Below are 11,393 nucleotides of genomic sequence, written 5' to 3'. Positions count from 1 at the left end.
CAGTTTAGTGACGCCAATGCAAATTCACTGATTCTCAAAAACAGTCCTTTGATAAAATGACGCTAAAGATAAATGTTCCTTGTTAAAAACGCTGTATAATGACAAACAAACCTTAACCCATGACCCAGGAGGTCAGCTCTTCCAACCTTTTCTTATTATTTTGTTTCTGCTCAAATCATTTCCAGCACTGCATTTGTAACAGAGACCTAATAAACTGTTCCCGTGTTCCTGTTCTTACCCAAATGCCTTCTCCCTGTCCATTTCTTCTCCAGTTCTCTTTGTTCACAGCACAAAAAAGGAAAGCGTTGATCATCACAAACAGACCCAACTTTACCAAAATGAAGATGACCCACAATCGGGCACCAGGACCTGAAGAGAAAAATGATTACAATGTTCATTAAGGGTTATTTTTGGGTTGGGGGTGGGAGGTGGATGAAATGGATTGTCATTGTTCTTTTCTCCTCCTGTCTTTTCTTTAGAATACATTTCTCAGTGTTTATGGGTATCGTCCACTAGCTATTTTTTTTCTCTCGTACTATAAATAGTCAGTCATCAGGTTTGAACTGAAAACTTTAAAAAGGTGTATACGCTGGTGCAATATTGGCCTATCCTTTTAATCATCTGCCTTAAAGTAGGAAAGGTTACCGGTAAAAATTGACCCATTTCAGCATCGCGGGCAGATTTGCTACAAATTTAAAATGACCAGTTGTCCCATTTTTAAAATCTTTGGAATAAACCTGAAGCACCTGGACAAAAGTGACATCCATTATGATTATATGCCTGGAATGATAACAGCTGGCCATTCTTGAAGAGCAAACCCAAGGTGAGACACTTTTAATCCTAATGTCCTTTCAGTGACACTTATCAGGCCACAATCAGTGTCACTTTAATTTAAATGGACCAAACTGCATGGATTTGTAATAAACGTGGTGCGCCTGTACAAGGCTCATTTGAACATCTTCTTCAGCTTGAACGTTTGAGTTTTTATTCATTTTACATTAGTATACTGTATTCTGGACTGTTTGTTTTTAGTGTATGTATATGAACACATATTAGTTTACAGTTGTTCGCATGGAGAAAGACATGTAGGTTATGATTATTACAGTACTCAATAGAATGTTACAATGGCACAGTGCACTTAGGTCCTGTCTCCTACGTAAGTGCTCAGACTACCAGCCTTCATTATTTATACATTCTTGTAAGAATAAACTCTGTGTTTTGCATTCTCACAACTGTAAACCTAGTTTTGCTCACATCTTGTATATCTGTATCCTTCCATTTTTTAAGTTGACTTATCCAGAGTATGGTCATCGTGAAGATGGAGCCCATCCCAGCAACACACACACACACACACGCACACACACGTGTACCCATACAATGAAGCCAATTTAGTATAACCAGTCCATCCTGCATGTCTTTGGACTAAAGCACCTGGACAAAGTCAACGTGGACATCGGGAGAACATGCAAGGGAGTACCTGGGACTAGAACCATGGTCTCCTTGTGGTGAGGCAGCCATGCTGCCACTTTGCCACCCACATATATCTGGTTATACATAAGACATGCAGATTTGGTGAAGTGAAGTTGCTAAATTGGCCCCGATGTGTGTGCGTGTGTTCACAATAGGATGGATAATGCATGCTGAGTAAGGCTCCAGCTCCTACGCTGCAAAAGTGGAACTGAAAATGAGGGGATTTGATAGACATTGTGAAGGAGGATGTGGAATGGCTTTATATCTCTAAATATATAAAATCCAACGTCTGTAAGTCTGTCTGTCCGCTTTTCACAAGAGAACTACTAAACGGATTTAGTATGGGTTTTTTTTATTAAAATTTGCTTGAACATTCCGGTTGATTTTGTAACTTCTCTCATTGCTCTATGTATCATAGTTCGCTTGCGAGTACCAATTTATTTGCATGTATCTGAGAGAAACGCAATGGGCCAGGGCCCTCCTCACTCATGTGCCGATGTAGGGTAGTATCTTACCTCCACTTAGCTATCGTACAAGAGAACTACTTAACGGATTTAGATTGGGTCTTTTTCTATAATTTGCTTGAACATTCCGGTTGATTTTGCGACTTCTTTCATCACACTAAGAATTATCATTCCCTTGCAGGAGCGATATATTCCGCTAATCCGAGACAGAGGCTGTGGGCCAAGGGGAGTGGGAAGTTGGACTTCTATTATATATTTATTTATTTATTTATTTTATACACATTCTTCTTCACTGTGTTTGTGTAGAAGATTTCAAGTTGCCATCAAACTTTCCTTTTGTTTCTTGTATTCATAAAATTGTAACCATATACCCCTCCTGTACTGTTCCAATTCAATTAATAAAAATCACCCTAATGGCCCAATGGACTTTATGAAAAGTGGTATAAAGAAAAACGCCATTGTGCTCTGCAGAACAAAAATCATTGATGCATCTATACTGTATTAGTATCCCTGTGTGACGGCCAATATTTCTTCTCAACGCGGTACGCTGTACGTCCGACTGCTTGACACAGAGTGCCAGAGTACAGAAACGTGACAAAATGGAAGTGACAATAAGCTGAGTTGTAGCCATTTGGCCGCGGAGACACTTTAATGGATTACCTGAAGACAGCGGGATGCTGTCGGCCGCAGTCATATTTTCCATGTGAGTGACCACACAGGTGAACCGCGTTCTCTGGTCTGCCGTGGTGAAGTCTATAGAGCTGTTTGTTGTGAACATCCTGTTGGAATTTGTCATTTTCTCATGAAGTGTGAAGCTCAGTGTCTGCCCCCCAATGGCTGTTTGGTTTTGATGACGTCTGAGTGAAGCTGTGTGATCATACAGGTGAACTTGGTGCTGGTAGGCAGATTGACTTGGGTGGTCGTCTCAGTTCCTACTTCATCTGTCACTGAAAGAGAAGATCAGTAGGCATGCATGTAAAGTTATATATTAAGTGGCAGTGGGCAGATTTACTGATACGTGAGGAGAGCAGTCAAACATAGAGAGTGCCTGATAAGCCCTGATTGGAATCGTTTTGAACATCGATGGAAGGAACAGAAACATGTCGCCTGCAGTAGGAGGGTCTCCTTCAAAACAGGCCCGGCTGGAGCAGTTTGATAAGAAAGAGTGGGCTGAACGATCTGTGGACTGGTGCAGAAGTCTCATGGAGGCCTCCCACCAGTTTCATTTGTCTTATCATTTTGAAATATTCTGTTGAATCAAAACTCTTTCTGTTAAATACGGAATAAACAATGAGGGGTGCCAACTACTTTGGTCAGTTTCAAGTTATTTCAGAGACAATTGTGGGTTCTTTGTTTTTCTCGTAGGAGTATCAACAAATTTGTCCATGTCTGCATATTCCTTCTTTCCATCCACCCATGCATTGTAAAATTCACCTTATGCCAGTTTTAGGTCATAAGGGTTAGAGTTTTACCCAGAAGAACCAAGTGCACCCATGGATTAGGCATCAGTCCATCACTAGTGTTGACCAGCGAACTTCACCAAAGCGAATTGGCTGCATTCATGTTCACCCTTGTTCATCGAATTATTTACTAATAATTCATCCAGTTTAGGAAATATTTTCCCAAGCGCCCCATAATGCTTTCTGAGGCCAGCGAGACATCCCCCTGATGTGACCGCCCCCCGAGTGTATAATGCTGATCATTTATATTACAGACCTTGTCAGACTTACCGTATAGTCTCACGTATAAGTTGGGTCTTGAAACCCGAAAAATTCATCATAAAATCAGACCCCGACTTAGACGCTCGTTCAAAACTGTGACACTATATTTTTTTTTGGTTACATGTTCTTGTTCCCTCCAATCTCACACCAATTTCTCAGGCGCATTGAATTTTGTTGCAGCAGTGCAGGTACCAATTTCTTTCGCTACTTCAGCAATGTTAAATTTAAAACCAGCTTCATATTTTCTTCTGATCGAAGGCTCCACCGTAGATAAGGGATGCTCTTACGATAAAGGTGTATGAGGGTGTGAGATACAAAAAAAAACACAAAACAGTGCAAACGTCGCTTTACGTCACAATACATAGAAAACAAAGGCCGTGTGCTCTGTAGTTACTTTCTCGGGTGGGTGTTAGCATATCATAATCTTTTGTACCAATAGCGTGAATTTTCCCCATTTGACCTATACAACTGACATTCTAAAATATCAGAAATTATACAGTAAAATGAAGCCCCGTCTTATCCGCAGGAGAACTTATCCGCGAGTATATACGGTAGGTAGTGGTAGAACAGATAAGTAAATAATGCAAGTTATTGAAACTTTATTATTATGAAACTCATATATCATAAGTAATGAGTTCTCTCTGCTTGTCACGAGATGTGCAGGTCAATCTTCGAGTTCCACATCAGTATTAGAGAAAGAGGCGCGTGCCCTATGCATGCATAATTAGCCACGTGGAGATTAAAACCAAAGCTTGAAGGAGCCTGATGTCCAACAACATAGGAGACTCTATGAAATAGTAACAATAACAAAAGACTATTATGACTATTTGCAAAATGTTTCTTTGTTTCTGAAAGATGAAAAAGTGCAAAACACCAGCAGAGACTGTTTGGAGAGTCTTCAGCATGACTTCAAAAAGTAGAATGAGCCAGTGTTTCCATCATGTCATGCTACTTTGGATCTTCTGTCTTCTCTTCTGTCTTCTATCAGTTGCACATTACAAAACGACCCTAACAATTACAGCCACGCTGGTCTGATCTGCTGAAAGGCAGGCTTTTCTCCTAAGAGCAGATTTTTGGGTCTGTTGGAGAACTTTAAGAGACACTGAAAAATCAGAGACTGACACCCACCTTTCACAGTCAGGTTGATCCCTGGTCCTGAGGTGTACGGTTTCTCCTCATCTGCCTTTGTGTATTTCACACAGTAATACTCTCCCGTGTCATTGACTGTGACGTCTCTTACTGTCATGCTGTAGTTGACAGTTGGGTTCTCCACTGTCCAGGTCACTTGAGGGTCATTCTTATCTCCTTCTTTGGGGACTTCTGAATAGAAGTGTGTGCGCTGGCTGCCAGCCCCTTTATACCATCTCACAGGTCCCACTGGAGTCTCACTTGTCATCGTGCACACTAAAGTGACATTACTTTCCTCCTCTGCTTCCACTTGACCCTGAAGCTTGGGAGATGTTCAGCCCTACAACATCAAAATGAAAGGGAGACAGAAGGGAGCATGCCATGTCAATTCAACACAGTACTGGTATACAATAAAATCAGCTAAAGCACATAATTACAAAAATCAGGAGTGGTCTCCCCTCGACTTTCTCATATACTCAGATATGGGGATGGATATTTGAGGAGTAAACCGCAAGACAATGACTATATTTTTCTAATATGTACATTAAAGAAACATCAACAACAAATCAAATCAAATTAATAATATATTGAACAATTATTATAAAAGTAAAGTTGAATAAACCAGACCCTGCAGTTGCATGAGTAAAATATTTGCCATGATAGTTTTATTTAGGCGAACAATTCAGGTAAATGACCACTTTCGGGAAATGGATGTGGGTCAAAAGTTGCAAGAGACTTTAGTAATGTGTGTAATGTAATACTCGTACACAAAATTTAATTTACATAAAGCAAGTACCACTTCCAGTTAGCGGAAATAACTCAAAAGTTGACAGAAATCTACGTTTTGCACCTAATACTTGTATGCAAAATTTAGTTGACCTAAATGAAAGCGTACTCAAGTTATTGTGTTTACATACACACATACAGACAATTCCATGTTTTTTTCAGACTAAGGAAGGTCTAAAAAGTCGAGATTCATCAAAATCTTGACATTGAAGTTTTGGACGATTCCAGTACTTTCCCTATACTTTGTATATGAGAAAGTAAAAATGTTACCAGTCTAACTAAAAAAGCAGTGTGTATCTTATATACAACCATGTACATGTGAAAGTGCGTGTGTTTGTCTGTCTGGCCCGGAAGTGAGAGGTGGAGTTGCTGGAGTTGGGGTAAGGGCTCCTCCTCCGAGGATACACAAGTGGTCCAGCAAATCGGCAAAAAGAAAACCTCCTAGGAGAGAATCGCCCACAGTAGTTCCTTTCAATTACCTGACATCTCCACATTTCAATTTTTTTTCTGATGATTTCAATAGTTTCTAGGACCCTTTTTACAGCACAGGGTTACACAGCTAGTAATATATAAACATTGATAAAGAAAAGAAGTTTAAACTTTAGATCTTTTGAATTGATGCAGTTGCTCTTCCTCTTTCTGGCTGCTCTCGTTATGAGTCACCATATCTTTTTCCAAAAAAACATCAAACAAATATCAAAACAAGAATCTAAAAACTAAACATCGAATAGAGAGGACAAGAGGGTCCCGACTGTAACTAAATAACCTTTTCAATTCTTTAACCTCTTGACGTTAACCCTGAGCGTCCATTGGGCTTGATATTCCATGTAAAAAATGGTTAACCCTGAGGAGGGAGTAGCGAAACTCGAGGAAGCCTGTTCTGATGGTATTTACAGAGTTAAGCCCACATAACACTCGGGACAGTATTCTGTTACTATCTTGTGCATGAAATAACATTGTTCTTCAGAATGATTAGGGATTCTTCTGTATGTTCTACCACTCTATGATAGCTCATCAGCATTTATGAGTTGGGTAGAAGCTCACCGGTGTGTGTCCAGTGCGTAAAGCTAGTTTTAGAACAAACTGAAAGTGAACCATTTATTGAATCAAGCGATAGTGACGACAATGTGAATTGGTCTTCAAACCATGACACAGGCAGTGAAACTGATGCACACGACACTTTTGGCCACCAGGGAGCCCACCAACTCCCCAAACCTGATAGAAATAGACATGGACACAAGTTCAGCACAACACCCACCTTTTATTTACAAGGGAGAAACGCTTTTCCTTCGTTCCCTACATAGCAAGTATAGTTCCAGTTCCAAAGCACACGATACATCAAAGCAATGCCTTTTCTTTTTCTTCTTCACTTTTTTTCTTTCTATCTCACTCTCTCTGCCTCCACTTCTCCTGGCAAGCTTCATCCCTCTTCTGTCTAACTCTGGCTCTCTGAATGGAGGCAGCTGGCTACTTTTATACTGCACCTGGGAGTATTTCTGGTGGCCCATTACGGTGATGGGGGAAGCAATTGAAAGTAGGGCTCCGCAGTCCATGGCAGCACCCATGAAACCTAACAGGGCTGTACTGAACTCCAACTCCCATGGAGCTCTGTGGGAATCCAAGGCACTGCTACGACGTAGGGTGGCTGCCATCTAGCCCAACAGGAGAGATAATCTCTCTCCCCTGGTCCTTCCAGTATGCAGGCGTCCCAGCTGAGTCAGGGTGCTGGCCATCTGCCACACACTGGATGACCAAACTTCAGTGACATGCTTGGAGAATTTGTTCATGTGAGGGCTTCAGTTTGGTGCAAATTCCTGCATGGCAATAATGCTAAATGGTTGCTATCAAATAAAAGAAATTGAAAGACACTAGCACACTAAGCAATGTTCAGAAAGCATTGATTGTCAATGTTCATGTTAGGTAAAATGTGAAAGTCACTAAGCGGCCCATCAATCGTGCAGATCTACCCTCTCATAGAAAAACACCAGAAAAATAATATAAGAAAAAGTGCATAAAGAAACTGTGCCAGTTGTGATGCCATGTCACATGTGTCACACAAAGGACATGTACTAAATCTGCAGCAGTGCAGCCGTGGACAGTAGGCAGGCCTTTCTTATTTCAATTATGTTGCCAATTATGGTGTTTGTGTGTTTCTTGTACACGTAGTAACACTTTTTCTTGTTGGAAAAAGACATTTTCTAACATGTTTTTGCTGAGGGGGAAACATAACGCTAAGTAGATTACATCTTTAGACCTTTTGGTAAGTGCCCAGTAGGCTCAATCATCGCTTGAATGCCACGGCCTATCTGAGTATCGTTGCTGGCCACATGCATCCCTTCGAGGTCACAATTTGCCCATCTTCTAATGGCTATTTCTGGTGTAATAATGCTTCCTTGTGATAAAACCTTCATAAACTACACATGTAGAGGATTATCATTCTCATCAATGAACCTGCAATCTTTATTCATGTCTACTTTCCTCTGTTTTATTTTCCAGTTCTTCTGTGGTGGTGTTGTGCCTGATTAAAGTCCTGTGCAGCTGCCTGTGATGTTTGAATGAAAGCGGATACCCCAAACTGCCACGTCACCCACTGTATAAAGAATGAATTAAGATTGTCTATGCAAGGCAGAATTCCCCAGGGGCTGGGTGGTCTTTTGACCTGGAGCCCTTACAGATTTTTTTTTTTTTCTGCAGAGTTACTGTATATACTCGAGTATAAGCCAACCCAAATATAAGCCGAGGTACCTAATTTTACCTACAAAAACTGGAAAAACTTATTGACTCGAGTATAAGCCTAGGGTGGGAAATGCAGCAGCTACTGGTAAGTTTCCATAATCAAAATAAATACCAATAAAATTACCGTACATTAATTGAGGCATCAGCTCATTAATTGAGCACACAGTCTGGAATGATTCTCACAGAGGCTGCACAGCACTACACAGAGCCCGCAGCAGTTCTTCTACTGCCCGCAGTCCAAACCAGGTACAGTGGAACCTTGGGTCACAATCATAATTCGTTCCAAAACTCTGGTCGTAACCCGATTTGGTCGTGACCTGTAGTCATTTCCCCCATAGGATTGTATGTTGTGACAGATAGGGGGTGCTACCGCTCCCTTGAACCCCTGTCCAAGACTCCAGACACCAGGTAAAAGTCCAAAAGTAGACTATATTTATTAACAACAGTGCACAAAGAACCCTCCTCTCAACAATACTCATTAATACACACAAAACAATACTCAATAATCAATGCAGCACTCCCAGATGCATTGCCCTCCTACCACCCAGCTCTGCTCCCCGTCTGGGAGCTCCCACAGTCCTTTTATATTCCCTGACCCGGAAGTGTTCCCAATCCCCAGTCCATGTGATTCTTTATCACTTCCGGGTCAGATACAAAGTCCTTTTCTTCACCCCGGAAGCACGTCATTCCCCTTGTCCATGTGAGTTGGACATACTTACGGGGCGTAAGGCAAATAACCATTGTTCCTCCCTGCAGCGTCTCCTAGTGGCCCCCATGGTATCCAGCAGGGCTGTGTATAAAAACTCCAATGTCCATGATGCCCTGCTGTTCTTCGGGGGACCTCCATACTGTAGGGTGGGCTCCACCTGGAGGCTTGGGGGTATTGGCCGGGATGAACGGCCGGCCATACACCACAATGTAAATACTTTAATCCATTCCAGACCATACGAACTGTATGTAAATATAGATTTTTTTAAAGATTTTTAAGCACAAACATAGTTAATTATACCATAGAATGCACAGAGTAATAGTAAACTAAATGTAAAAACATTGAATAACACTTCAAAACCTTGAACAACAGAGAAAACTAAAACTGCAAGAGTTTGTGCTATAGTGCTATGAACTGTTCGCAAAAAACAGTTTTTTTTTTAAGTTTAAGCATTTTTAAGCACAGTGAAAAAAATGAACATATGAAAAATCCGTAATTTAATAAACCACCAAGAAAAGTAACATTGCAACAATGCACACTACGAACTGATCGCTGTAAACAGAAGTGAAGTGGAGGTTAAAATCCAATAGAAAAAAGTCTTAATTACGAGGTTAAAACAATGCTTGAATCAATCTCTTTAAAGACAAGCCCAGTGCATTCTTTAACTGCCTTCTCGGCCTTATACAGCCAGCACTCTCTCTCACTTGCGTGTGTGTGTGTCTGTCTCTCTCTTTCTCTCGCTTGCTCGCTGCACAGGGAAAGCACAAGGAGAGACTGAACACGTGCGGATTGGCAGGGGCAGCAGGACCTGACTCGAATATAAGCCGAGGATGACGTTTTTCAGCACATTGTGGGTATTTTATTTTTGTCTTCTATCCACCCTGGCCAACTGACTATATCATTAGAACATCCTTTAGAGACTATATATATATATATTAATTAGATATTTAAGGACTCTAATTCACTTAATTATAACTAACTAATCCTAACCCTAAGCCTAACCCTTTTGTAAATGTGTATTATTTCTCCTATATGAACTATTTTTCTTATCTAATTTTTATTTGTTTTTCTTTGTTCGTAGCTACTTCTGTGACATCTTGTAAAGCACTTTGAGATGCATCCTTTGTGTGAAAATGTGTTATAGAAATAAAAGTTGTAAGTACAAACCAAGCAGAAAAATGAAAGACAAGAACCCCAAAATGTGCAACATCATAAGAATATGAGACAATTAAAGAACGAGTGCAGACCATTCAGTCCATTTGTCACCCGTTTATTTAGCGAATAGCCGAGTGGTCCCTGTCCCTCAATCAGGTACTTCAAAGGCTGTCTGAAAGTGTAACTGATTTTAAATATCAAAAAGCTAAAGCAGCTATGAAATAAGCAAAATAAAACATTTCCAAAAAACCCTCAGAGTTTTCCTGTTCATCAGAGGATATTTTTTTTTGCTAACTGAACTGCCCAAATGATGATGTGAGCAAAGCTAAAAAGCCACATACCCTTCATAAACGAAGCACGAAGAGGAGAGAATTAAAACCAATTGAATATTTTTAACAGTAGTTTTCAAAACTATGGCCATTCCAGATTCCCTCAATAATAACAGGAACCTCTAAGAAGCATAAAACCGTCAAGAAATAATCTGTCATAACCTGATAGGTCAGACTTTTGTCTGGGTGAGCCCAGGCCCGGTTTGCCTCCCTCCAGAGCCTTTCCCTTGCATTACATAAAACAATTATGGGAGTAATCATTAACTTTGACAGTACAATATCTAGCACCCTCAGAATGTTATTGCCTATTTTATTTTTGTATTTTATTTCATTTGTTTTCTGATTGCTGACTGTGCAAGGGCTTGTCTAAGTAAATAGTTTCATGTTACTATGGCTACTTCCCCACTGCCTTTCTCACATTTTATATCAATTCTCTTTGCTGGCCTCTCTCTTGGTCTCACATCTACAAGCCAGGCCACTAACGACTCTGACATTTTCACTTTACTCACCTCGTACAAGAAGGAAGATGAGGCAGATTGATGCAGCACTTAGGATCAGCATGGCAGATGAAGGGACAGCAAGTTAATGGAGAGTAGAAGTAATATTATGATAATATACATATGACTAAATAAGAATGGCATATTTTTAACAAATAGAAACAGGATGCTGTGGCCACAGAAAGAAACACTGCAGCTCTAATGTGTGCTGTGCAGCAGTGGCTCATGCAGCACATATTGCTGTAAACATTTGAAATCTCTTAAGCTTCTGATCTCTGGAGAGCTTCATAAAGTTCCATATCTGTGTGGGTAGTGGGTAGTGAGTAGTAACCATTCACCTTGAGTATGGTGCAATGAAAAGTCAAGCCAAATGACACTTTTCATTGCCAAACTAAAAA

At 40.5% G+C, this 11,393-nt stretch overlaps 1 long non-coding RNA gene across 1 annotated transcript; it reads right to left on the bottom strand.

Annotated features, from left to right (window-relative positions):
- Nucleotides 1–291: 291 nt before the first annotated feature.
- On the bottom strand, nt 292–11,160 carry LOC120538069. The gene is made up of 3 exons (XR_005635433.1): nt 11,008–11,160; nt 2,595–2,881; nt 292–369 (listed from the first exon to the last, which is right to left on the bottom strand). It is a non-coding gene; the product is annotated as an uncharacterized LOC120538069 (long non-coding RNA).
- Nucleotides 11,161–11,393: the final 233 nt, after the last annotated feature.

This window comes from Polypterus senegalus, chromosome 10, assembly GCF_016835505.1.
Source record: "Polypterus senegalus isolate Bchr_013 chromosome 10, ASM1683550v1, whole genome shotgun sequence".
Taxonomy (NCBI): Eukaryota; Metazoa; Chordata; class Cladistia; order Polypteriformes; family Polypteridae; genus Polypterus; species Polypterus senegalus.
The sequence above is the reverse complement of the archived record's forward strand: the minus strand, read 5'-3'. Positions and strand labels throughout refer to the sequence as shown.